We start from the raw sequence: 23,786 nt of genomic DNA on the forward strand, positions 1-23,786 counted from the left end.
GGGAACTTGGAAATGAAACACGCTCCTCCTTCCCTCCCGCTGCAGTATCCTCTACCCGAGCACAGTGACGAGAGTGACGTTACTCGCAGTCCTTCCCGTTTTCTTCCCAGCGGCGGGTCTCGTTTACTCTTTCCTATTATTAATCTGCATATTGTATCCCGTCAGCCACTTAGGCAAGGTAATGAAGTGCCTGCAAGATTAATTTCCAGCCGAGGAGCAGCGCTGAGGAAGGAAACTCGTCCAGGGGGTCGTTTTGGTCCAATTTCACGGGAGAAGCGTAACAGAGGGCGGCGCCAAGTCCTCCAGTGAAAAGCTATTAACTGAGGACTCACAAGGCTTTGATCTTTGAGCCCCAACTCCTGACTCAGGGAAGGAAGAGGTGCAACGCTCGCTGTGCCTGTTTGTGTGTGTGTGTGTGTGTGTGTGTGTGTGTGTGTGTGTGTGTGTGTACATAAGTGCAAGCGTGTCTGCCTAGCTGCCTATTTGTCTGTCCATCTTTGTGTGTGTGTGTGTGTGTGTGTGTGTGTGTGTGTGTGTGTGTGTGTGTGTGTGTGTGTGTAAGGGATTCTTCACGTATGCACGCTTTCCTAAGTTAACAGTTTCAAGGAAAATTAACGTTGAGTTCATAGCAAGTGATGAGAATGTGGATTAAATAACTGTATGTTTTGTTTCAAGTGGCTATATTTTAGATTTTAATTAATCAGTCATGTATATGTAAGGTTCTTGTTTTTCTCTTATTATTTTTCAACTCTTCCTGGTGAAATATATAACATTTTCATCACATTATTACAAGGAAATTGGTGTTTAATCTTTTAAATTCACTGCATGTATTCTTCTTCCGTTGCCTTTACATTCCTCTTACTCTCTTCCTGTCCTCCACTCTTCCTCCCTAATCTGGCAGTGCTCCTCTCACCCCCCCACTTAATCTCAGTAGAGTGTATGAGAGAGAGAGAGAGAGAGAGAGAGAGAGAGAGAGAGGAGAGAGAGAGAGAGAGAGAGAGAGAGAGAGAGAGAGAGAGAGAACAGTTGTCAATAGCGTCACTTCCACGTCACTTACAGAAAAGGAAATATTTTTGGTGCACGGTGGATGACTGAAATAGATTTGCATTCTACTCTTGTATGACAACTTCCGCACACCGCCATCGCTCCTTTAAGGGAATAAAGCCACTAAAATTTTGACTCTTCGTTTTGTTACGTGTGTATGAGAGGAAGAGAGTGGGAATCGTTGTGTGTGTGTGTGTGTGTGTGTGTGTGAGAGAGTGAGTGTGTTGGTTTACATATCCCAGTGTTTGGATTTAATTACTCGCTTCTAAACACGAAAACAAAGAACATGTGACCCCATTTGGTGCACACAAAGCGAATATGGAACAGATGAAAGGCAATTGTCACTGCAACTAACCAACTTTCCTGTCTACCTATCTGTCTATCTGTCTGTCTATCTGTCTATCTGTCTATCTACCTATTTATCTGTCTATATGTTTATCTGTCTGTTTGTCTGTCTGCCTGTCTTTTGCTTCAGTTTGTCTATCTGTCTAGCTATTGTCTATCTATCTATCTATCTATCTATCTATCTGTCCATCTGTTTATCTTTTAATCTGTTTTTTTTATGTCTGTTTACCTATCTGTCTATCTATCTATCTATCTATCTATCTATCTACTTTATCTATGCCAAGCTACACACCTATTTATCCACAAAACAACCATCGTACCTCGTTACCTACCCACACACACACACGCACACACACACACACACACACACACACACACACCATTGATGTCAAACCACCTGTGCTTCCAATTCCCCCCAACAAAGGCTTCATCAGGCGACAGGTAAGCCTGCGTAACATCACCTGGCGTAGAATTTTAAGACTAAGAGCGAAGCGTTTCCAAACACGTGTAACCGCTGCAATGAACCCTCCTTACTACAGCTGAGAAACGACTCCCAACTGCCTTCGCTTCTCAGATAAAAAAAAAAAAAAAATCTATTTTACCTGAGCGAAGAGAGGGGACGGAGAGGGAGGGAGGGAGGGAGCGTACTGGAAGCAAGGAGAGGAAATGGAAAGGGCAGGAAAGCGCAGGGGGAGAGTGGAGGAAACAGTTGCTAGGGAGAGAATGGTAGGAAAATGGGTCGTAGGAATGGCATGGCGTCCAGGGAGCGTTTTGTTGGCGAGTAAGAATAGAATGAACGTGAGGAATTGGGGGAGTGAAGAAAACAAGGATAGGCAAAGCGAAGTGCAGATAAAATAGAAGAATCGAGTTTTTGTGAAGAGGACTGTTAGAGAAAATTGTAAGAGGGGGAAATATACTTAGGTACTGGGGAAAAATAAAGAAAGCAAGGGTTGGAGAGTGGGGAGGAGTATGGATGAAATTGAAGTACCGAGTTTTGTGAGAAGCATTGTTCCAGAAAAATTGTACGAGGAAAAATATACTTAGGTACTGGGAAAAATAAAGAAAGCAAGAATGGGAGGGGGTGGAAGTAGATATGAGATCGAGGTGTTGAATTTTGTGAGAATATAGTTAGAGAAATTTATAAGAGAAAATGTTATGGTTAGGTACTGTAGAAAATATAGAAAGTAAAAATGGGAGAGGGAAGTAGAAACAAAACAGAAATCGAATAAGTTTTGTATGGAAAGATTGTGAGAAAAGAATTGTAGGAATAAGAAAAAATCTGGTGAGGAATTTGTGGAATTTAAGGAAGAGAGAACAGTAAAGTAGTGATGAAATAGAAATTCAAGCTTTGAAGGAAAGTTTGTGAAATAAACAAATTAGAGGAATAAAAACTGTGTACAGATTAAAGCAGAAAGAAAAGGAGGATAAAAACACGTGGAATGAATGAAAGCTAAATGCAATTCCTGCTTTTAGAAAGAAAGATTGTAAAAGAGAATCGGAAAAAAAAATGTACAGAAAACAAATTGCACAAGAATATAAAGAGCAGGGCAAAAATAGATGCAGTGAATACAATTAAATAGGAATGCCTTGAAGTTTTGAAAAAAAAAAAATTAGATACAAACGTTAATTAGAGAATTATGAAGTGAAAATATAAATGAACAGCAAGAATTAAGGATTATTAAGAATTATCAACACAATAAAAAACAACGGAAAATACAAAAAAAAAAAATGGAGCAAGACACAGAGAAAGAATAAGAAGAGGAGAGGATAATTCATGAATATCAAAGTCGATACAAGAGAAAAAGAAAAATGGAGAAAACTTTAAAAATATATATCACAGGAAGTAGAAAAATAAATAGGAAGAAGAGAAAATAACAGATGCTTATTATCGCCACCATTAAGAAAAAAAAAACATGATTTAAAATAACCAATAGACAATAAAAAAAGTAAACAAGTAATAGAGAATAGAGAGGACGAGAGAGAAAAAAAATAAGTAACGCATACGACAACAACACAACTCAAAAAAATAATGAAAGAAGGATAAGAGAAAAACGAAACATGACGCTAAATAAACAAGAAGAAAAGATGATTAAAAAATAACCAAGACACAATAACACTAAATCACTTGACCTCAGGGAAGCAGAGAGAAGGGAGAAAGTCTGTATTATCTCCTCCATCACCCTCCTTTATCTCCCTTCCCCTTTCTCTCTCCCTCCCTCCTTCGCCTCGCCTCGGCTCCTCTCCACACTCTCAAATGAACGACTCAAACTACACGAGAGGGAACGGGTATCGATAAATGACCTCTTGTGACCGAGTAGAAGGCAGTCATTCTGTCCAGATGTGGCTGTGTGCGTCAAGAGGTGGCTGCGTGCGTCAAGAGGTGGCCACGTAACAAACTAACTGATACAGGGGTCGTGGTGGTCGTCGTGGTTGTGGTATAAAAATCAGTGTAGCGGAAAAAATCTGTAGAAAAGTTGATTACATTTTTCTTCCTTGTACCGTCGTGTCCAGGAATCTCTCTCTCTCTCTCTCTCTCTCTCTCTCTCTCTCTCTCTCTCTCTCTCTCTCTCTCTCTCTCTCTCTCTCTCTCTCTCTCTCTCTCTCTCTCTCTCTCTCTCTTTCTTTTTGAAGCTCCATTTTACACTTGACTTCCCACACTGGTCTCATCACCTCACCATACTCTCCACCACCACCACCACCACCACCACCATCAGATACGTGTGCCGACCGTAACGCACCACACTCACCACCATCACCACTGCTACGCATCTACCATAACTCACTGTACTTAAGCACCTCCACCCCGCCTATGTATACAAAATGTGCTCTGGTCACAGGCAATAAAAATCGTGAAAAGTCCAACTAAAGGTGCTCGTCCCTAAAGGAGACAGTGCCAGAGCAGATCCAAAATTACGAGTGCTTTGAAACGTCCTTGAAAAATGTTGAAGTCTTAAACAGGAGAAAATAGGGAAGGTGATATGCGCTCCAGGGTTCATTGGTAAAAAAGGTAAAAATATTGAGAATGTTGCTTAACCCTTGGATTAAGGAGGAATCTGGATTCTCTAGAGTCTTTCTTGTCTTAATAGTGCAGAAATGTTGTTAACTTGATTATAAATTCATAAAACCACAGCCCCTCCCAAAAAAAAAAAGTGTCACTTCAACTAGAGCCTTTTGAAAAATAATTGAGATACGGGCAGGAATATTTCAGAATACGCCCAAAATTAGAGGCGAACGTAACACTCACCGTCACATGCCCCTACAAAGACGAATAGACACACCTGAGTCACAACGAAAGACTTCATTGCCTGTGCTTCCGTAACACTAAACCTAACCTAACACACTGACCCAACAGGAATACACGAGTAGTACATCTAGCGCCGCTGTGTTGCGTGTGCTGAGTGTCAAGACCAGGCGGCAATATATGAGTGTCTGGTTAGTGTTTACTGAGACTCGGCGTACGGGGGAACGATGCCGAGCAACGGGTAGAGCCACAGCTGCTACGGAAGGAGGGAAGTGGATGAAAATGAGCAAGTGGTGGTGGTGGTGGTGGTGATAGTTGTTGTTGTTGTTGTTGTTGTAGTGGTAGTAGTAGCAGTAGTAGTAGTAGTAGTAGTAGTAGTAGTAGTAGTAGTAGTAGTAGTAGTAGTAGTAGTAGTAGTAGCAGCATCAGGGGAAGGAAGAAAAGAGCATCTGTGTGTGTGTGTGTGTGTGTGTGTGTGTGTGTGTGTGTGTGTGTGTACTCACAGATGTATTATACGTAGCTGTAGTAAACAAAATAAGATTCAAGCTCGGGTTGTCTCGTCTTTGCATCCACTGTGTGTGTGTATGTGTGTATGCGTGTGTGTGTGTGTGTATCTTATGACATACACAACAACACAAGGTGACAAGGTGGCCGGGAATCGCACAGTAACAAAAGCTGGAAGACCACATCAGACCAGTGATGGCGGGAGAGTTACACTGGTCGAGGAGAGGGACTGAAATACCTCCCCTTGATACCGAGATACTGAGGCGTCTTATTGCTTGCCTACGACTGACAATAAAGTGAGTGAAGAGAGAAGGGGAGGTAAAGAAAAGGATGAGGAGCAGGACCACGCGGACACACGGGAGTAGGATGTTGTAGGAATAGACGTAAGACTGCATACTTCCCAGGGTACTTAAGGGAGAGTCAGAATACACAGGTTTCTTCAGTGCCTGAGTGACTGACTGTATTTCCATCTGAGATACCTCGCTGTATTGTCCTACTAAAATAAGTATACCTTCTTTTGTGGGTGTTTTAAACTTTTGTTATTTTTGAAAGTCTGTTTTTTGTTTGTTTTTCTGGCTATCATGTTACCATTGGTTCGTGAATTGAGTTGGTATTGAGTGAAAGGAACGCTGGTGTGCGGCTCTCGTTCTGCTTTTATTATAAGGAATTTTGTTGATATGATCTGGGGTACTAAGGTTTATTCTTGCTTGTTTCGCTGTGTGTGTGTGTGTGTGTGTGTGTGTGTGTGTGTGTGTGTGTGTGTGTGTGTGTGTGTGTGTGTGTGTGTTTTGTTGTTGTTTTCCTGTGTCTCCTCCATGTCTCATTTCATTTTACCTCTCTCCTGATCCTCCTTTCCTCCCTAACTTCTCTTTTTACTCGATACTACCTCCTCTTCTTCCTCGTCCTCCTCCTCCTCCTCCTCTTCCTCCTCTGCATCGCTTCCTTCCTACCTCCTCTCTTTTACCCCATACTACCTATTCCTCGTCCTCTCTTCCTTTCCACCTCCTTTTACTCTTTTCCTGCTTCCTTATCTCTCCTCCTCCTCCTCCTCTTCCTCCTCATCCTCATTCTCCTCCTCCTCCTCCTCCTCCTCCTCCTCCTCCTCCTCCTCCTCCTCCTCCTCCTCCTCCTCCTCCTCCTCCTCCCTTTTACTTCAAACGTATTCCTCCTCCTCGTTCTCTTACCTCCTCTTCTTCCTTCATTTTTACCTTCCCTTAGCCCATACCAGTTCCTCCTCCTCCTCCTCCTCCTCCTCCTCCTCCTCCTCCTCCTCCTCCTCCTCCTCCTCTTCGTCTTATATCCAAACAAACTCCTCCTCCTTGTCCTTTTACTTCCTCCTCCTCCTCCTCTTTCTCCCTCATGTTAGTTCTCATCAATTTCTACTTTCCTTGTTCCTCCTCCTCCTCCTTCTCCTCCTCCTCCTTCTCCTTTTCTTTTTTTTCAGTTCCTTCTTTTACGAGGTACTTCTCTTTTTTTTTTTTTTTTTACTCTGCCACTTTTTCTTCCTACATTTAACTCCTCCTCCTCCTCCTCCTCCTCCTCCTCCTCCTCCTCCTCCTCCTCCTCCTCCTCCTCCTCCTCCTCCTCCTCCTCCTCCTCCTCCTCCTTCTCTTCCTCCTTCCTTCTTTCAAACTCCATCCTCAGCCTCTACGCTCTTCCTCCTCTTTCCTATTCCACTTTCTCTCCCTCCCTCCCTCCCTCCCTCCCTCCCTTGGGGTTCCTTCCGGCAAGCCTCAGTTTCCTCTGCTTTCCAATTTCTTCTTCTATCATTTATTCATTTCTTCATGTTGGGAGCGAGTGGAACCTTTTTTTTTTCTTTTTTGTAACTTTTTCCATTTCATCTAACATCAGAATTTATGGATTATAATAGTAGTAGTAGTAGTAGTAGTAGTAGTAGTAGTAGTAGTTATAGTACAGGAATGAGGTGGAGGAGCAATGATGACGATAATGATAATAATAGTAGAGGTAATAACACCATCACCACTATCATCAACATCAACATCAACAACAACAACAACAACAACATCGTAAACAATAATGATAATAGATAACAACATTGATAATCTCTCCCGCTTGCGCCGCCACAAAGGAGGCGGCTCATAATAACACTTGTATGACAACAGTAATGGTGTTATAGCAATAATGATAATTACACGCTTCACCTCACCGCCCATTTTTTTGCCGTCTGGTTTTATTTATGTACCTTGCAGTAGAGGCGTGCCCATCGATTGTATATGTGTGTGTGTGTGTGTGTGTGTGTGTGTGTGTGTGTGTGTGTGTGTGTGTGTGTGGTAAATTGAACTTCATGTGTTTATGGCATTTAATTCTTCATGGAGATCACGCTCATCATTATCATTGGTATAAAAAAAAAAAGCTAATATTGTTGTTTGTATTTGTTATTATTAGTAGTGTTGGTGTTAGTATCAGGATTGTTGTCGTTGTTGTCGTTGTTGTTTTTGTAATAGGAGCAGTATTAGCAGCAGTAATAGTAGTGTTTTTGCTGTGACAGTAATATTAGTGATGAAGAAGAAGAAAAGAAAAAGAAGAAGACGAAGAAAAGAAGAAAAGAAGTAGAAGAAGAAGAAGAAGAAGAAGAAGAAGAAGAAGAAGAAGAAGAAGAAGAAGTAAAAGAAGAAAAATGGAAAAAGAAGAAAAGAAAATGAGAACAACAACAACTATAACTACTACTACTAGTACGACTACTACTACTACTACTACTACTACAAGAACTTATCATAACACAAACCAATCAGTCAATCATATCACCAATACGAAAAAAAATAAAAATAAATAAATAAATAAATAAATAAATAAATAACAGGTAAAACCATCACTTACACCTTCACCTCTTTGAAGACCGAGCGCTGAAAAATTCCTGTACAATACGTCATCTGATCATAATTAACGGCACACAACATGACGCTACTCTGAGTGCCTCCTGTGTGTGTGTGTGTGTGTGTGTGTGTGTGTGAATTAGCCATTTATTTAAGTCACACAGGATTTTAGCTGATAAGTTACATTGAAGGCAAGAAATTAGAAAAAAAAAATAAAACATAAGAACAATAAAAAAAATAAATAAATAAAGGAAAATACACTAAATTGAAATAAGAGTGTGTGAGTGTGTGTGTATGTGTGTGTGTGTGTGTGTGTGTGTAAAAATATATCCACGTAACCATTTAACTTACTATTCACCATCCAACCCAATGCAATTAACAGATCTCACCACTGCTAAACACTTTAAGGCTTTTACCGTTATTATAGATTATTATTGTTATTATTATCAGGCTCAGGGTCATTCATTTTATTGTAATTTTCCTGCGTGTGTGGGAATGAAGGCAAAACTGAAATATACGACCTCCGCACCTAAGCCTCATCAATTCTATGAAATTAACAATGTTTTGAACTGAGCCTGATTCTCTCTCTCTCTCTCTCTCTCTCTCTCTCTCTCTCTCTCTCTCTCTCTCTCTCTCTCTCTCTCTCTCTCTCTCTCTCTCTCTCTCTCTAATCGTATAATCCTACTCGACTTTCTTTCTTTCTTTCCTTTCTTTCAGTTTTTTTTATTCTCTTGGTTTATACTCCTATTTTTTTTTTCTATATCTCCTCCTCCTCCTCCTCCTTCTCCTCCTTCATGTTTTTTCCCTGGTCTTACTTATTCTTCTCTCTTCTTCCCTGTTTATACCTGGTACACACACACACACACACACACACACACACACACACACACACACACACACACACACAAGTGGAGATGGAGGTGTCGGGGTTTGATAAATGGCCGAGAGACGCGTCCTCTTTGAATTTCTAATTATATTCATCTTTAAGCGACAAGATGGACTTCAGGCGAGTGGATGTAGAGGTGGACCTTGTGGAGGAGGAGGAGGAATGAAACAGAAGTAGAAGAGAAGGGCGAGGATAAGAAGGAAGAACTGAAGGATGAATAGAAGAACAGAGGAGTAGGAGGAGGATAAACTAGAGAAGCAGGAGCAAAAGAAGAATTAGGAGAAGGAGAAGGAGAAAGAAGACAAGATGGAAGTGGAGGAAGAACAGGAGGAGGAGGAATAGAAGGAGGAGGGGGAAGTAAAGAATAAAAGAAGAGATATTGGGAACACTACGTTACACTTTACATTTGCCATCACTTCACGGTGGTGCTAAATTATTACTTAATACGCACGGAAGGGAAGTGGCTGGTGGTGGTGGTGGTGGTGGTAGCGGTGGTGGTGGTGGTGGGACAGCGGACACACGCCACAAGAGGCAGCAATCAGCCGGCGTTAAAAGGCGTGTTTTTATTTTTTTAATCCCACTCTGACAGCACGGGCGGATAACTCGAGGTGATTCATTTTTCTCCCTGTCGATAACTTTCCCCCGGTGATTTGAGTCTCTCATTTCGGAAGCTTTCATATTGTTTCCAGATATTGGGTCGATTCTTTATACCTAGGCGGAGTGTTTTTAATTGATCTCAGTGCTGCCTCGTACGTGAAGTCTTTAATGAATTGCTCACTCGCTGTATTTAGATATTCCGTGCGTTATTCTTTGTTTCCGTTTCTTTTTGGGTTTGTTGCATAGACTTAGATAATTTCGTCCAGTTAATGATTTCCAGCCAATATATTCCTCTAATTGCGCGTCTGTTGTTAATCACTTGCTTGGCTGCTGTAAATAGTATGTGTTAAATCAGGTTTTCTATTGGTATTTTTCCTTTTCAGTTCAGCTTGATTAGTCTTCAGTCTCTAGTTAATCAGTTTTAATAAAATTTCCCTTATTTTGTGCCTATCTTATGTATATATTTTTTTTTTAGATGCTTGATGTTTTTTTTTCCAGTATTTCCTATTTACTTTGTCTTTGCATCCTCACGTTTATATTTATCCTTCATCTCTTTAAGCAACAAGATTTAGTCATCCTTTCCCTTCTTTCGTGTCTCTCTTTGTCAAGTTACTTTCAGAATTTCATCAAAAGATATTCGTTGTGCTGAAGGATTTTTCTGTCTCTCTTTTTCTTTTCTCTCATTTCTGTTGTCGTCTCCAGTCTAATTATTCTTCGTCTCTGGCTAAGCAATATTAATCAAGATATTCCTTCGTGTCTTTACATTTTCATTTCGTTAACGTGTATTTCTCTTTTTTTCCCTTTTCTTTCTTTTTTATTCTTTCCCTGCGTCTTTCTCTCCAGTTTAGTTATTCCTTTATGGCTAATATTTTTTGGGCAAGATGTCCTTTCTTAACATATATTTCCTTTTTTTTTTTGTTTCTTCTTATTTCTTTTCTTCTTGTCTTTCTCTCCAGTTAAGTTGTTCTCCTTCTGTAGGGAAGCATTTTTCGTCCAAGAATTGCCTTACTGCCCTTAGATAGTAATTTTGTAAAGCTGTCTTTGTATTTATTTTTTCTTCTCATGTGTCTTTTGTGTCTGGCTTACTTATTTTCCCTCTCTAAGTACTCATTTTTTGGTCAAGATTTTCCTTTTTTCCTTAGGTAACCGTTTTGTTAAGATATATATATTTTTTCTTCTTTTTATGTATTTTGTCTCCAACTTACTTATTGTCTTTCTCTGGGTTATCATTTTTACTTTGTTTAGATGCTCATATTGCTAAACTGTATTTCATATATATATTTTTTTATTTTATTATTTTTTTTTTTTTTTTTTTCTGTGTCCTAGTTGTTGCCATTCCCAGGGTAGTCAGTTTGACCAAGATCTTGCCTGCAGTATATCTCTTTTTCTTCTTTCTTTCTGTGTGTCTTTGTCTCAGCTAAGTTATTCTCCTTTTGTTGATCATCATTTTTTACCAAGGTTTTTCTTACTTTCTTTAGGTAATGGTTTTGTTAAGATATATTTATTCTTTTCCTCTTTCTTTGACATTCCTATTCATTTCTTTATTTATCTTGTATCCAGCTTACGTAGTTATTCATTCTCCTCCTGTTCTTAATCAATTTCTGGCAGAGGTTGTTCCTACTTATAAGTTTTGCTAAGATATATTTATTTTTTTACCTTTTTTACTTTTCTTCTATGTTTTTTTCCTTGTGTCTCTTGTATCCAGCTTATTCATTCCTCTCCTCGCGTGGGTAATCATTTTGTGGCCGAGGTTTTCCCTATTCTCGTGTCATTGGTGTATTAGGAGACAGGAAAATAATTAGACCCATTCCTCATGCCTTACCTGACCTTATCTGACCACACGCCATTTCGGGGGAGGGAACTTTCAAGTCAGGGATATTTGTGCCGTGAAATATAATGCCCTGGAACTCTAAAGCACTGGAAACTTTGAGCCTGAGGGATTCACCGTCTGGAAATTTATGATATAAGATTTTTTTTTCGTATGTGGAAAGTTTTGTGTTGGATCTGAAGTCTGTGGAAATTAATACTACTTAAGAGGTTTATTTATTTATTTTTTGTATTATTTTTTTGTTTCTTTTTTTTTTCTCTCTGCTTATCTGTATAGAAATAAGACGTCTCTCTCTCTCTCTCTCTCTCTCTCTCTCTCTCTCTCTCTCTCTCTCTCTCTCTCTCTCTCTCTCTCTCTCTCTCTCTCTTCGTCCACGCAATCTAAGTTTCTTTATTTCTTTTCCTTCTCTTTTACGTCTCCTTTTACATTGTTCCTCTCCTCTCGTATTTCATTTTTATTCCTCATGCTTTTTTTTGCTCCTCCTTTTCCTCCCTTTACTCCTCCTCCTCTTCACACACACACACACACACACACACACACACACACACACACACACACACACACCGTGACAAAATCCAATAAATTAATCCAGTCTGAGAACGACAAACCATCGCTCTCAACGAAGGATTATCTCAACTGAAGCGTGAGAGAAGGAGAGAGAGAGAGAGAGAGAGAGAGAGAGAGAGAGAGAGAGAGAGAGAGAGAGAGAGAGAGAGAGAGAGAGAGAGAGTAATCAGGCAAGGGGACAATCCAGTGAAGTAATTGCTGAATCTCTCCATCGATTTCTTCCTTGTAGGTCAAAGGAGACGAGGAATTGAAGGTGTGATGACTACGATGATTACCAGAGAGAGAGAGAGAGAGAGAGAGAGAGAGAGAGAGAGAGAGAGAGAGAGAGAGAGTGAGTGAGAGGATAATAAAATGAGTGAGTATCGTATTAAATTATGTAAACTAGTGTCTGTATGTAGTTCACTAACTCCATTAATTTAATACTTACTGTAACACACACACACACACACACACACACACACACACACACACACACACACACACACACACAAATAACTCCTAGGCAACATTAAACAAGGAAGGCACGACAGAGGCTTGTGCGCGCGCACACACACACACACACACACACACACACACACACACACACACACACACACACACACACGGACATGCAATAACAGTTCTCCCTCACCTGACACACGGAAAACGTACACACACACACACACACACACACACACACACACACACACACACACACACACACACACACACACATTCAAACACAAGCACGTATGGTCTCTCTCTCTCTCTCTCTCTCTCTCTCTCTCTCTCTCTCTCTCTCTCTCTCTCTCTCTCTCTCTCTCTCTCTCTCTCTCTCTGTCTCTAAAAAAAAAAAAGTTATTTACCTGTAGCAGCATTGTGGGAGGAGCCGGAAACAGGTGAAGCTATATAAAAAAAGTTTGAACCCAACAGTTTACGTTCAGAAAAAAATAAATAAATATTCGTGTTTTGGACGGCTGCCCATCATTCTGCATTTCTTCAGTATTATTTTCCTTTAGAGTTCACTTTTTTCTTTTTTTTTAACGTATTCCATTTTTACTGTAACCAATTTCACCTCACACTTTCCCCTCCCCTCCACCCCCCCACACACACACGCACACCTTTCTTTCCCCACCACGACCTCTTTACCCTCTCCTCATTCCAGTGAACTTGTATACTCTCATTTCCACAAGCTCCTTTATTTCCACTCACTTCCCGCTCACACACACCTCCACATGAGCCTTCAGCGCGCCTCATTACCTGCTTTACCTTACCTTTCCTACCTGTCATCGTAACGTCACTTACCTGTCACGCTCCTTCATTTCAGGTAACCCCATCGCTGCCTGACGAAATGCTACACTTATTCTTAAACGTTTCCTGGTTTAGACTTTTTTCCACTTTGGTCTAGTAGAATCTAATAGAATTTTCATTTTTTTTTATTTTATTTTATTGGATGTTTCTTGATTTAGCTTTGTTTTAACAGATTTCAGTTGAATTTCTGGAGTTTTAAAGCGTTTTCATGGTTTTAGTGAGTGTTTCCGGATTTAGGTTAATTTTAACTGGCTCTAGTAGAATATACAAATTTTTCAAGTGTGTGTTTTTTTTTAATGATTCTAGCGTTCGTTTCCTGCCTTTAGTAGATTGAATTGGAGGTTGTAAGGGTGTTTTCATGATTCTAGGGAAAACTTCGTAGATCTAGCAGAATTTATCGGAGTTTCTAAGGATGTTGTTAGGATTCTAATGAAAGTCTTGGAGTTTGTAAGGATGTTTTCATCATTTTAGGAAAAGTACAGTGGCTCTACTGGAATTTATTTGAGTTTCTAAGGGTGTTTCCACGATTCTAGTGATGATTTTAACAAGGATTACGCACCATTCAAGGGAAGAACACCTATCAAACACAACTATATGTGACCTTTAAAAATATACCCACTGAAAAAGCAATACGTGCAAGAATATGTCTTCCTCACTGACTCAAATCGTCTTTCTGCGCCACACTGATGCTCTCTCTCTCTCTCTCTCTCTCTCTCTCTCTCTCTCTCTCTCTCTCTCTCTCTCTCTCTCTCTCTCTCTCTCTCTCTCTCTCTCTCCTGCGCTACCCAGAAATACTCTTCAGAACAAGCTTAGGTGAGAATGACCCTTTTTTACCTACATTTCCCTTTATAAGTCTACCTGTGTGCGAGTGAGGTGTTCTTTATTCAGGTGACCTCCTCTGCAAAGCCCACCTGTTGGTCTCAGTGTCCCCCGCTCCTCTATAAAGGCAGGTGCGATGCAACTACGTGTCCTGAAGGCTTGTGCGTCTTTATCACTGACGAGAAGAGCTGTAATGGTGACTGTGTGTTGAGAATAGGGTAGTGTCATTATCTCTCTCTCTCTCTCTCTCTCTCTCTCTCTCTCTCTCTCTCTCTCTCTCTCTCTCTCTCTCTCTCTCTCTGTCGTTCTCTCATAAATATTGTAAACTATATGTGATAAATAGCTCTGTGTAGGTTTACAGGATTTAAGATAGAAGAAAATTTAAAAAAGCAGCACAAAACACAATAAGAAAAGGAAATTATTCAAAGGAAATGTCAAGAAAAAGTAAATGCAAGTTATGAAAATTAGAAAAAAAGAAAATATAAATAAGATGAAGTCCCCCCCAAAAAAATATAAAATAAAGTCAGAAAAATTCTCTCTCTCTCTCTCTCTCTCTCTCTCTCTCTCTCTCTCTCTCTCTCTCTCTCTCTCTCTCTCTCTCTCTCTCTCTCTCTCATTATCATGTTTTGTTGCCTCGTGCTCTCCCTCCTATTAATGTTCTCCATTTATTACATTATTTCTCTTTGCATTTTAATTTCCACGCCCTTCCCTTCCCTTCCTTTTTTTTTATTTCTGTTTCCCGGTACGCTTTCCTCTCTCTCTCTCTCTCTCTCTCTCTCTCTCTCTCTCTCTCTCTCTCTCTCTCTCTCTCTCTCTCTCGCTCTGGCTCTCTCTCTCTGCGCCCAATTTCTGTCTGATTTGCTTGTAAATTGAACAAACTTATCGGCAGATTCGGCAAGCAAGCAATAATGTGCAAATTTCCCCTCCTAATGTTGAAGGCAAGATGAGGAAACCACCACGTCATTAGCTTGCCACACACACACACACACACACACACACACACACACACACACACACACACACACACACACACACAGACACACACAGAAACAAACATTTATGGCCACGAATGCTCAGTCGTACACATGAAGTTCTCTTGTTATGACCTTTCTACGCACGCATGCATCCACACACACACACACACACACACACACACACACACACACACACACACACACACACACACACACACACACACACACACACACACACACACACACACACACAGAGGGCTTGACCAATACTGGCTAACCTGACCTCTCTCTCTCTCTCTCTCTCTCTCTCTCTCTCTCTCTCTCTCTCTCTCTCTCTCTCTCTCTCTCTCTCTCTCTCTCTCTCTCTCTCTCTCTCTCCAGATCGAGTGTACAGGTTCATTCCACTTGCATATTGCGCACCTTGGTAATTGCAGAGAGAGAGAGAGAGAGAGAGAGAGAGAGAGAGAGAGAGAGAGAGAGAGAGAGAGAGAATTTCCTCCTCGTTACTGGAAAAATCATGTTTCTCGTTCCCCACCTTCGCCACACCTGCCGGGAGAGCCCAGGTTCACGGGGTTACTATAAAAACCATGCCTTTTCTTTTTTCTTACCTCAGCACCAGAATAATTTATTGTTTTAACTTTTTTCCGGCTTTTTTTTTTTTTTGCCTTGCACTTTTATTGAACGTATTGGCTTCACTCTTCCCCGATGCGAGGAAAAGTGCTCGTATCCAGTGTTAATTAGGGGAAAAAATTATAGGTAAAAATTGATTGGTAAAAATATCCTTTGAATCTGAATTAAAAACGTGAATTTTTTGTATGTTTTCTTCTCTGTGCCTCCTCCGAGTGTCATGAACCAATAACACGTATTTTGTTAATATTCTATTTAATATTTTGAAATGCAGGTGTTTGGCTAAAGATTCCCAAGAGGTACTTAGCCCTCGGAACAGTCTATACATGACAGGAAAGGAACAGAAGGAATATAATCGCCTCTTCCTTATAAACCTTGGTCTATTTTTAATTTATATATGAGTGCCAATCTTAGCAAGCTTTTTTTGTATTTTATTTTATTCCTTCATTTCTTTTTTTAATTTTATTTCTTTTTCCTTAGCTGGTTTTCACGCATCAAGAAATACCAATAACAAGGAATGAAGTGGAAAATGACTACACATTAAAAGCAATAAATAAAACTGAGAAAAAAGGGTTCTACCAAACAGAAAATCACTATTTAACAAAACTGAAGAATTTAATTAAGAAAAAAGAAAAGAAAAACATAATCTCAACTTCAAAATTGTAATTGGAAAAGAGGGAAAAAGGGAAGGCAACAAATAATGGCAGAAAATGAGTGAATGAAACCAGGAAAGAGAAAAAGGAAGGCACTTGATAATTAAATGAGACACAGGAAATAGAGAAATAGAAGCAACAAGCGGAACAAGAAATAATAATCATTTGTGGATGAAGTGTAACTGGAAAAGAGAATAAGGGAAACAAAATATGAACTGATATAATTGTATGAGGAAAATAAAAGACAAAAGTGAAGAGAGGAGATAAAAAAGGAGAGAAAGTAATAAAAAATAGCATAATACAAAAAATAATAGAAAAAAAGGGAAAAAAGGAAATGAACGGATAAGAGAAAGTGGGAGAAAAATATAATACAAAACATTTAGTAAGTAAAAAAAAATGAAGAACAAAATAATGAAAGTAGGAAGTAAAACAAAGAGAATAAACAATAAAGAACAAAAACGTAAAGAGATGTAATACAAAACATAATGGAATTAGTAGTTTAAAGAAAATTAACAAAACATGAAAAGGGGAAGAATAAAGAATTAAAAAAAGAAAGAGAATGGAAAGAAAGAGGATAAAGAGAGTGGGAAAGAGAGAGAGAGAGAGAGAGAGAGAGAGAGAGAGAGAGAGAGAGAGAGAGAGAGAGAGAGAGAGAGAGAGAGAGAGAGAATAAACACAATGGCTAAAAAGTGAGAATGAAGAGAATATGAGAAATGAAAGAATGTAAAGAGTAAGAAAAAGAGAGGATAAAAATAATATGAAAAATAGGAGGATATGAGAAAGGCAGAATAAAGAAAATAAGAAAAAAAGATAAATAGAGGAAAAGAAAACAACGAATTTCGGAATAAAGAAGAATAACAGAAAGGAAGGGGACAAAGAAAGGAAATTGAGAGAGTGAGAAATGGAGAATTAAGTGATTAAGAAAAGGATAAACAAAGGAAAAAAAGGAAAATAACAAGACTAACAAGAAAGAAAGGAGATGAATGCAATTTGAAAAAAAGAAGAGTAAAAAGATCATGAAAAGAAGAGAAACTAAGAGAAAAATGAAGAGAAAAGAGGGAGGAAGAATAGGAATAAGGGAAAATAGAGGGTATAGATAAGAAAGGGAAATAAGGGAGAAAGAAAGAAAATGGACGTGAAAAAGTAGGAAAAAAGGAAAAGGGAGTAAACAAAAGAGAGTGAGAAGTATAGGAAACAAGAAATAGAGTAGAAAAAAGAAAGGGGAAATGAAACTACAGAAAAGGGAAACAAAGAGCGTAAGAAAAGGAAATAAACACTAGAAAAGGGGAAAATAAAGAAAGTAGAGAAAAAAAGGAAATGAACATTGTACAAAAGAGAAAAAAATAGAATAGAGAAAAGAATTAATGCTGGAGAGAAAAGGGAAAGAGAGAGAGAGAGAATGTCGAGAAGAAAAGGAACTGAGTAAAATAGAAAAAGAAAACATAAGGAGAGAGAGAGAGAGAGAGAGAGAGAGAGAGAGAGAGAGAGAGAGAGAGAGAGAGAGAGAGAGAGAGAGAGAGAGAAACTCACAAACTAGAAGGGGTGAAAAAAACAACAACAACAACGAAAATTAACAGAATCAGAAGGAGGAAAGAATAAACAAAACAGGAAAGAAAAACTAGAAGAGAAAAAAAGAAAACACGGAAATTAGCAGAATAAAAAGAGAGAGAAAAGCGAAACAGGGAAGAAGAAAGAGAATTAAAAACTAAAAGAGGGAAAAAAATGGAGAAAACACGAATCAGAAGAGGAAAAAAATACAGAAAAACCGGAGACTTACAAAAAGGGGAGGAAATTAAGCAAAACACGAGGTGGTTTTCATTACTCAGTCTCTCGCGCACCGCCTCGTCAAGCAAGTGATGTTCAGCTGTCTTATCAGTATTCAATATAGTCTGAAAGGATTTTCTCTCGCGGTGGAGTATTTGTTGTTTACTCGTTCTACCTGCCTACGCCTGCTTCTGCTGTTTGCTCCTCACCCTCCCCTGCTCCCCCACTAGCCCCACGCCACGCCCTCAGCGCTCCTCCCAGTGGTAAAAGACGCGGTTTTGCAGTTTTTTTTTTTTTTGCATCCTCATCCTGTTGTGTGGTGGTGATGGTGGTGGTTTTCTTTATGTTGGCTTTGTTTTATTCGTGAATCAGCAAGAGGTGGGAAATATTGATAGGGAAAAAGGTTACTAGTTTTATGTGACAAGTTTTTTTTTTTTTTTCTCGTTTCTTTTTCTTTTTTTTTTATTACGTTCGTCTTTTTTCGTTTTTTTATATATCTACATATATTTTTTTTGTTTCATCCGGTTTTTTGTTTCTTTTTTTATTTATATGGTTTTACTTTTTTTCATTTTTTTTTCATTTATCTGTTTTCATTTCCTTTCTTTTTTTTTAGTTTTAGTTTTTATCTCCTCCGTTTTGTCTTAGTTTTCATATCTTTCGTTTTTTTCGCTCTCATTTCTCTCATTTTTTTCGTTTATATTTTTGTGGGTTTGGTTTATTTAATTTGTAGGTCGTGATTTGACTCGCTTTTCTCTCATTTCTTCCGTTAGTGTGTTGATGATTCTATTTCTGTATTTGAGTTACCTTTATGTCATTTCATATATTTCATCTTTCCGTTTTCTGTTTGTGAATACGTTTTTTTTTTTTTTTTTTGTCATTCTTGCTCGTGTCCTGCAATTACTGGTTTTCATTTTCAAGGATAGACTTTGTCCTTCATTGTTGACTTTTTTTTCATTTTTTTCACGATTTTTCTCCTTTTTTACAGCTTTTTTTCTCTCTTTTTATTGTGCACTGATTATCACTCCTTTGCGCGCACGCCAATCAGTGTTGCGTGTGTTTACCATTTATTTATTTATTTTTCTATTCACACCTTAAAATCATACGCACATCAAGCCATAATGTTTTCATACACTGAAACGTAGTACATACATACATACATACATAAATACATACCCACAAACAAAGACATACATGATCCTGTGTGTACGATTGCTTCAGTATTTTTAGCTAATCAACGAGAGAAAAAAAAATGTAGGAAGAAAAAGCTACATGGATCCGTGTGTTCACTTCTACTCGTGAAAGAATCGTTACAGTTTGACTGAAGAGAGACAGAACAAGGAGGAGAGAGAGAAGGAACAAGGAGGAGAGAGAATGAACAACCAGAAGACAAAGAATAAATAGGAAAGAAAATGAATAACTAGGAGACAGAAAGAAGAACTAGGAGAAAATAAAGAACTAGGAGAGAGAGGAAGAACAAGTAGGAGAAAGAAAGAACAACTGAACAAGTACGAGAGAGAAAGAAAAAAACTAAGAATGAGAAAGAACAACTAGGAGAGAGAGAGAGAGAGAGAGAGAGAGAGAGAGAGAGAGAGAGAGAGAGAGAGAGAGAGAGAGAGAGAGAGAGAGAGAGAGAGAGATAACTAGGAGAAAGAAAGAACGAGTGAGAGCTTTAGTAAATGGTCTGAAGGGAATAGTCTGTGGTGATGTGACTGATCCAGAAGGGGAGTGAATAATGTGGTGTGTTTGTATGGTGATCTTTTGTATTGTCTTATTCTGAACGTGTTGTGGTTTCATTAAGATTCTCTCTCTCTCTCTCTCTCTCTCTCTCTCTCTCTCTCTCTCTCTCTCTCTCTCTCTCTCTCTCTCTCTCTCTCTCTCTCTCTCTCTCTCTCTCTCAGTGCAGACAGTCGCAAATGTTTCTTTCATATTCCTGACCATATCATCATTTTTCTCCTCTTATTTCCCTGCTTCCTGTCACTCGTGTGTGTGTGTGTGTGTGTGTGTGTGTGTGTGTGTGTGTGTGTGTGTGTGTGTGCAGTGGTTTTGTTTATTTGATTGTTTGTGATTCCTGCAACTTCCCTAATGGTCTTGTGTGTGTGTGTGTGTGTATGTGTGTGTGTGTGTATGTGTGTGTGTGTGTATGTATGCCTTGTTTGTTTGTGAGAACCAGTCATCTTGTAACACATTGCATTAAGGAATACAGGGAAATAAGTATTTTCAGTTATGTTCCCGGATGAATGGAGAGTCATGGGGATAGTGACTCTCTCTCTCTCTCTCTCTCTCTCTCTCTCTCTCTGGTAAAGAAAACGAACCCTAACACAAACATTACAGATGGACAGCAACAAACATCAAAAAGCAGCAACAAACAGACCTCTCCCATACAGGAAGACAAAGGAAGCCACATACAAAGCTGCAAAAACAAAGCCATAGGAGAGTCTCTATTCTTTAACAGCAATCAGACCGACCTCCGCTCAGTCCCTCGCTTTTTTACCTCCTCCTCTCTCTCTTGGTTCACGCTCCCGAGACTCCAAACGGTAAAAGGTGAGCTCATCGGGTGTAAAATTTTCTGTAATTAAACATAAGGGAAGGGGAAACCGTATATATATTTTCTTTTTTTTTTTTTTTTAGTCAGAGATGCATCACAAGACAGTACGTTCCTCTGATCATTGAACTGGTGATGTTTTTTTCTTTTTTAGGTACAGCGTGTATGTGAGAATGAGTCTACTTACTTTTGAACTTTTTTTTAATACACGCATAATTTCTTAACCATTCTTGTGTGTGTGTTGTTGTTTTTTTTAAGTGGAAACCTTAATTTTGGAAAGAATTGTGAGTGTATCTGTGTGTTTTTTTTTAGTATTGGTATTCAGCGAAGGGACGTGAAATTAATGAAACAAAACACACACGACAGAACGAAGGACGGTAAAGAGGAAGAGGCAGGGAAGGGAAGGGAAGGGAAGGGAAGAGGAGGAGAGAAAAGGTGGAGAGGAAGGAGAGATGAAAGACGCATTTGTGTGGAAGGAGCGAGGAGGAAATGGGAAGAATGAAGAGATGTCTGAAGGGGAGAGAGAGAGAGAGAGAGAGAGAGAGAGAGAGAGAGGAGAGAAGAGAGAGAGAGAGAGAGTCAGTCCGGAGGAAGATGAAGCAGATTGCGGACGGAGATGAGGTGGAGGAGGAGGTAGTGGAAGAAGAAGAAGAAGAAGAAGAAGAAGAAGAAGAAGAAGAAGAAGAAGAAGAAGAAGAAGAAGAAGAAGAAAGATGATGACGTCCAGTAAGATAGGAAGGCATCAAGAAGGAAGAGAATCAGTGATAAAAGAATGAAAATTGAGAAGAATGGAAGGAGGAATAAAAGAAACTAAGTCATCTATCTTCTGTATTACCGTATAAATTATCCTTCAACCAACAAAACTTATGATCTGGAGAGGGAAAAAGAGAAAGAAAGGAAGAATCATGTCCTTGAGGGAAGAGAGAGAAGAAAATATGACCGTGAGAGAAGAGAGAAAAAAGAGAAAGGTTAGTCCTAGAGAGAAAGGAAAGAACTATGCGCCAGAAAAGGGAGAGAAAAAGAAAATATCATGTGGCAAAAGAGAAAAGAACAAGAAAGAGGGAAAAACATCGCCGTTCATCTACCATTCCTCTAAAATATTTGTACCCAAGAGAGTTTGGGGAATAGTTTGACCAAGGACAGACACAAGTACCGCCCTTCCACTGCCGGTTCTCTTGAATTGTGGATGGCTTCTGATTCTTGAAAAAGTTCAAGAAAAGGTAGGGTTTTCAAATTCACGTGTTTATTTATCGACTTCTTTTTTTATGTAAGAGTGGCATTGACAAAAGAAAAAGGCTCACTAGAGTGCCAGTCCCAAAAACAGGTCAAAGGTTACCTAAGTTTTAAAGGATAAGTATCTTGGAACCTCCCTTCTGAAAGAGTTCAGGTCATAAGAAGGAGGAAATGCAAAACCAGGTAGGGGAGTTCCAGAGTTTACCAGACAAGGGATGAATGACTGAGAATACTGGTTGACTTTCCCATCAGAGAAGTAGACAGAATATATATATTTTTGTTGGTGGTAGTGCGTCTATATTTTACTTGAATAGTTTTTTTTTTTTTTATTGTAAGAAATGTTGAAGAAATCATGAAGAATCGGTGATGTTTATTTATATTAATCTTTGTATTATGTATATATTTAAACATTTAAATTTTTACTTATCTACCTCAACCTATCCTGTTATTTAACCTACTTAACCCGCTTTTATTCATCTACATAACCTACATCGCTACCTACCTACATAATATACTTTCCTATCCATCCATTTTACTTCACTTCCTACCTTTCCAATCTTACCTACCTGCTTACCTACTTACCTGCCCACCTAAGAAATAAACTAACTAAATAACCACCTATCTGTTTATTTCCTTGTCTTTCTACTTTCTATTCACTCACGTTCATTTTTAGCTGCCTAACTACCTACACACACACACACACACACACACACACACACACACACACACACACACACACACACACACACACACACACACACACACACACATTCATTGCTTGGAGTGCTTTAGGAAAGATAAAATATGAAGGTAAATTTTGCAGCTTTTCACGTGCTCATGTATAATTTTTTAATCATAATTCTGAATAGATCACAACTTATTTTCCTTCAGTATGGTCCCTTTGTCCTTTCTCTCTCTCTCTCTCTCTCTCTCTCTCTCTCTCTCTCTCTCTCTCTCTCTCTCTCTCTCTCTCTCTCTCTCTCTCTCTCTCTCTCTCTCTCTCCTCTCTCTCTCTCTCTCTCTCTCTCTCTCTTCTACGTCAACTATATTATTCCACTTTAGCGTACTTAGATCACTGTGACCTCTGATATGCACAAAGTTTGAAGCTCCTGCACCACCACCACCACCACCCTCCACCACCACCACCACCACCACCACCCTCCACCACCACCACCACCACCACCACCACCACCCAGGCATCGGCAGTCACGGTGCGAGAATTAGACTCACCATATTTAGCTAATTGACTCTAACGTATGACGCAAAATTCACTTTGGGCGGCTTTTATCTCGCATTATCTTGCCAATCAACAGGCAGAGATAATGCAGCACCTCGTTTTCTGTGTGCGTTTCCCGTTTTCTGATTGGAGGTATCTTTTTCTGTGCTAGTTTTATTTCTTGTAGTTTTTATTTATTTATTTATTTTTTTTTGTGTGTGTGTGTTTGTTTAGTTGTGATACATTTAGTGTGTGCGTACGTGGGGTGTATGAGTGCATGGATAGGTAGTGAGGATCCTTTCCCTGTTCTATACTACATCTCTTACTCTAGATTAGAATATTTACTTCATCACAAACATCCTTTCAAGAACCAGACATTCACCTACAGTTTGCCCTTCCTTTATATTCCATTATGCTTGAATGTACCCTTTACCCTCCTTCAATATGAATGTTCGCTTCTTTGTCCCTTTAGAGAGGCTGGACTTCGATATTCACATGCTGCCCACTTCGTACTCTCTGTAGCTCTTTTACTGTCCCAAGGATTTTGCACCCTCAGGATATGAACACTGAACTTCTCTCCCGAATCGTGCTGACGCCTGCAGTCTTTTGTAATGGCACTTCTTCTCAAAGGTCCTTCTGCTTCCACGGTGTCCAGTATATCCACACCAGCAGTCGGGGAACAATGAGTAAAGTGCTGGAGAGTTTCATAGCAAAGGCCAGTCGAGATTGTTCTGGTTTTTCTTGGGGGTCTGAGTGATACATGGACAGCTGAGGTCAGGTAAAATTTTCTCCCGGTCTGTTGCGTTGTGCCTGGTGCTCCGT

Source organism: Scylla paramamosain, chromosome 35 (genome assembly GCF_035594125.1).
Source record: "Scylla paramamosain isolate STU-SP2022 chromosome 35, ASM3559412v1, whole genome shotgun sequence".
Lineage (NCBI taxonomy): Eukaryota > Metazoa > Arthropoda > Malacostraca > Decapoda > Portunidae > Scylla > Scylla paramamosain.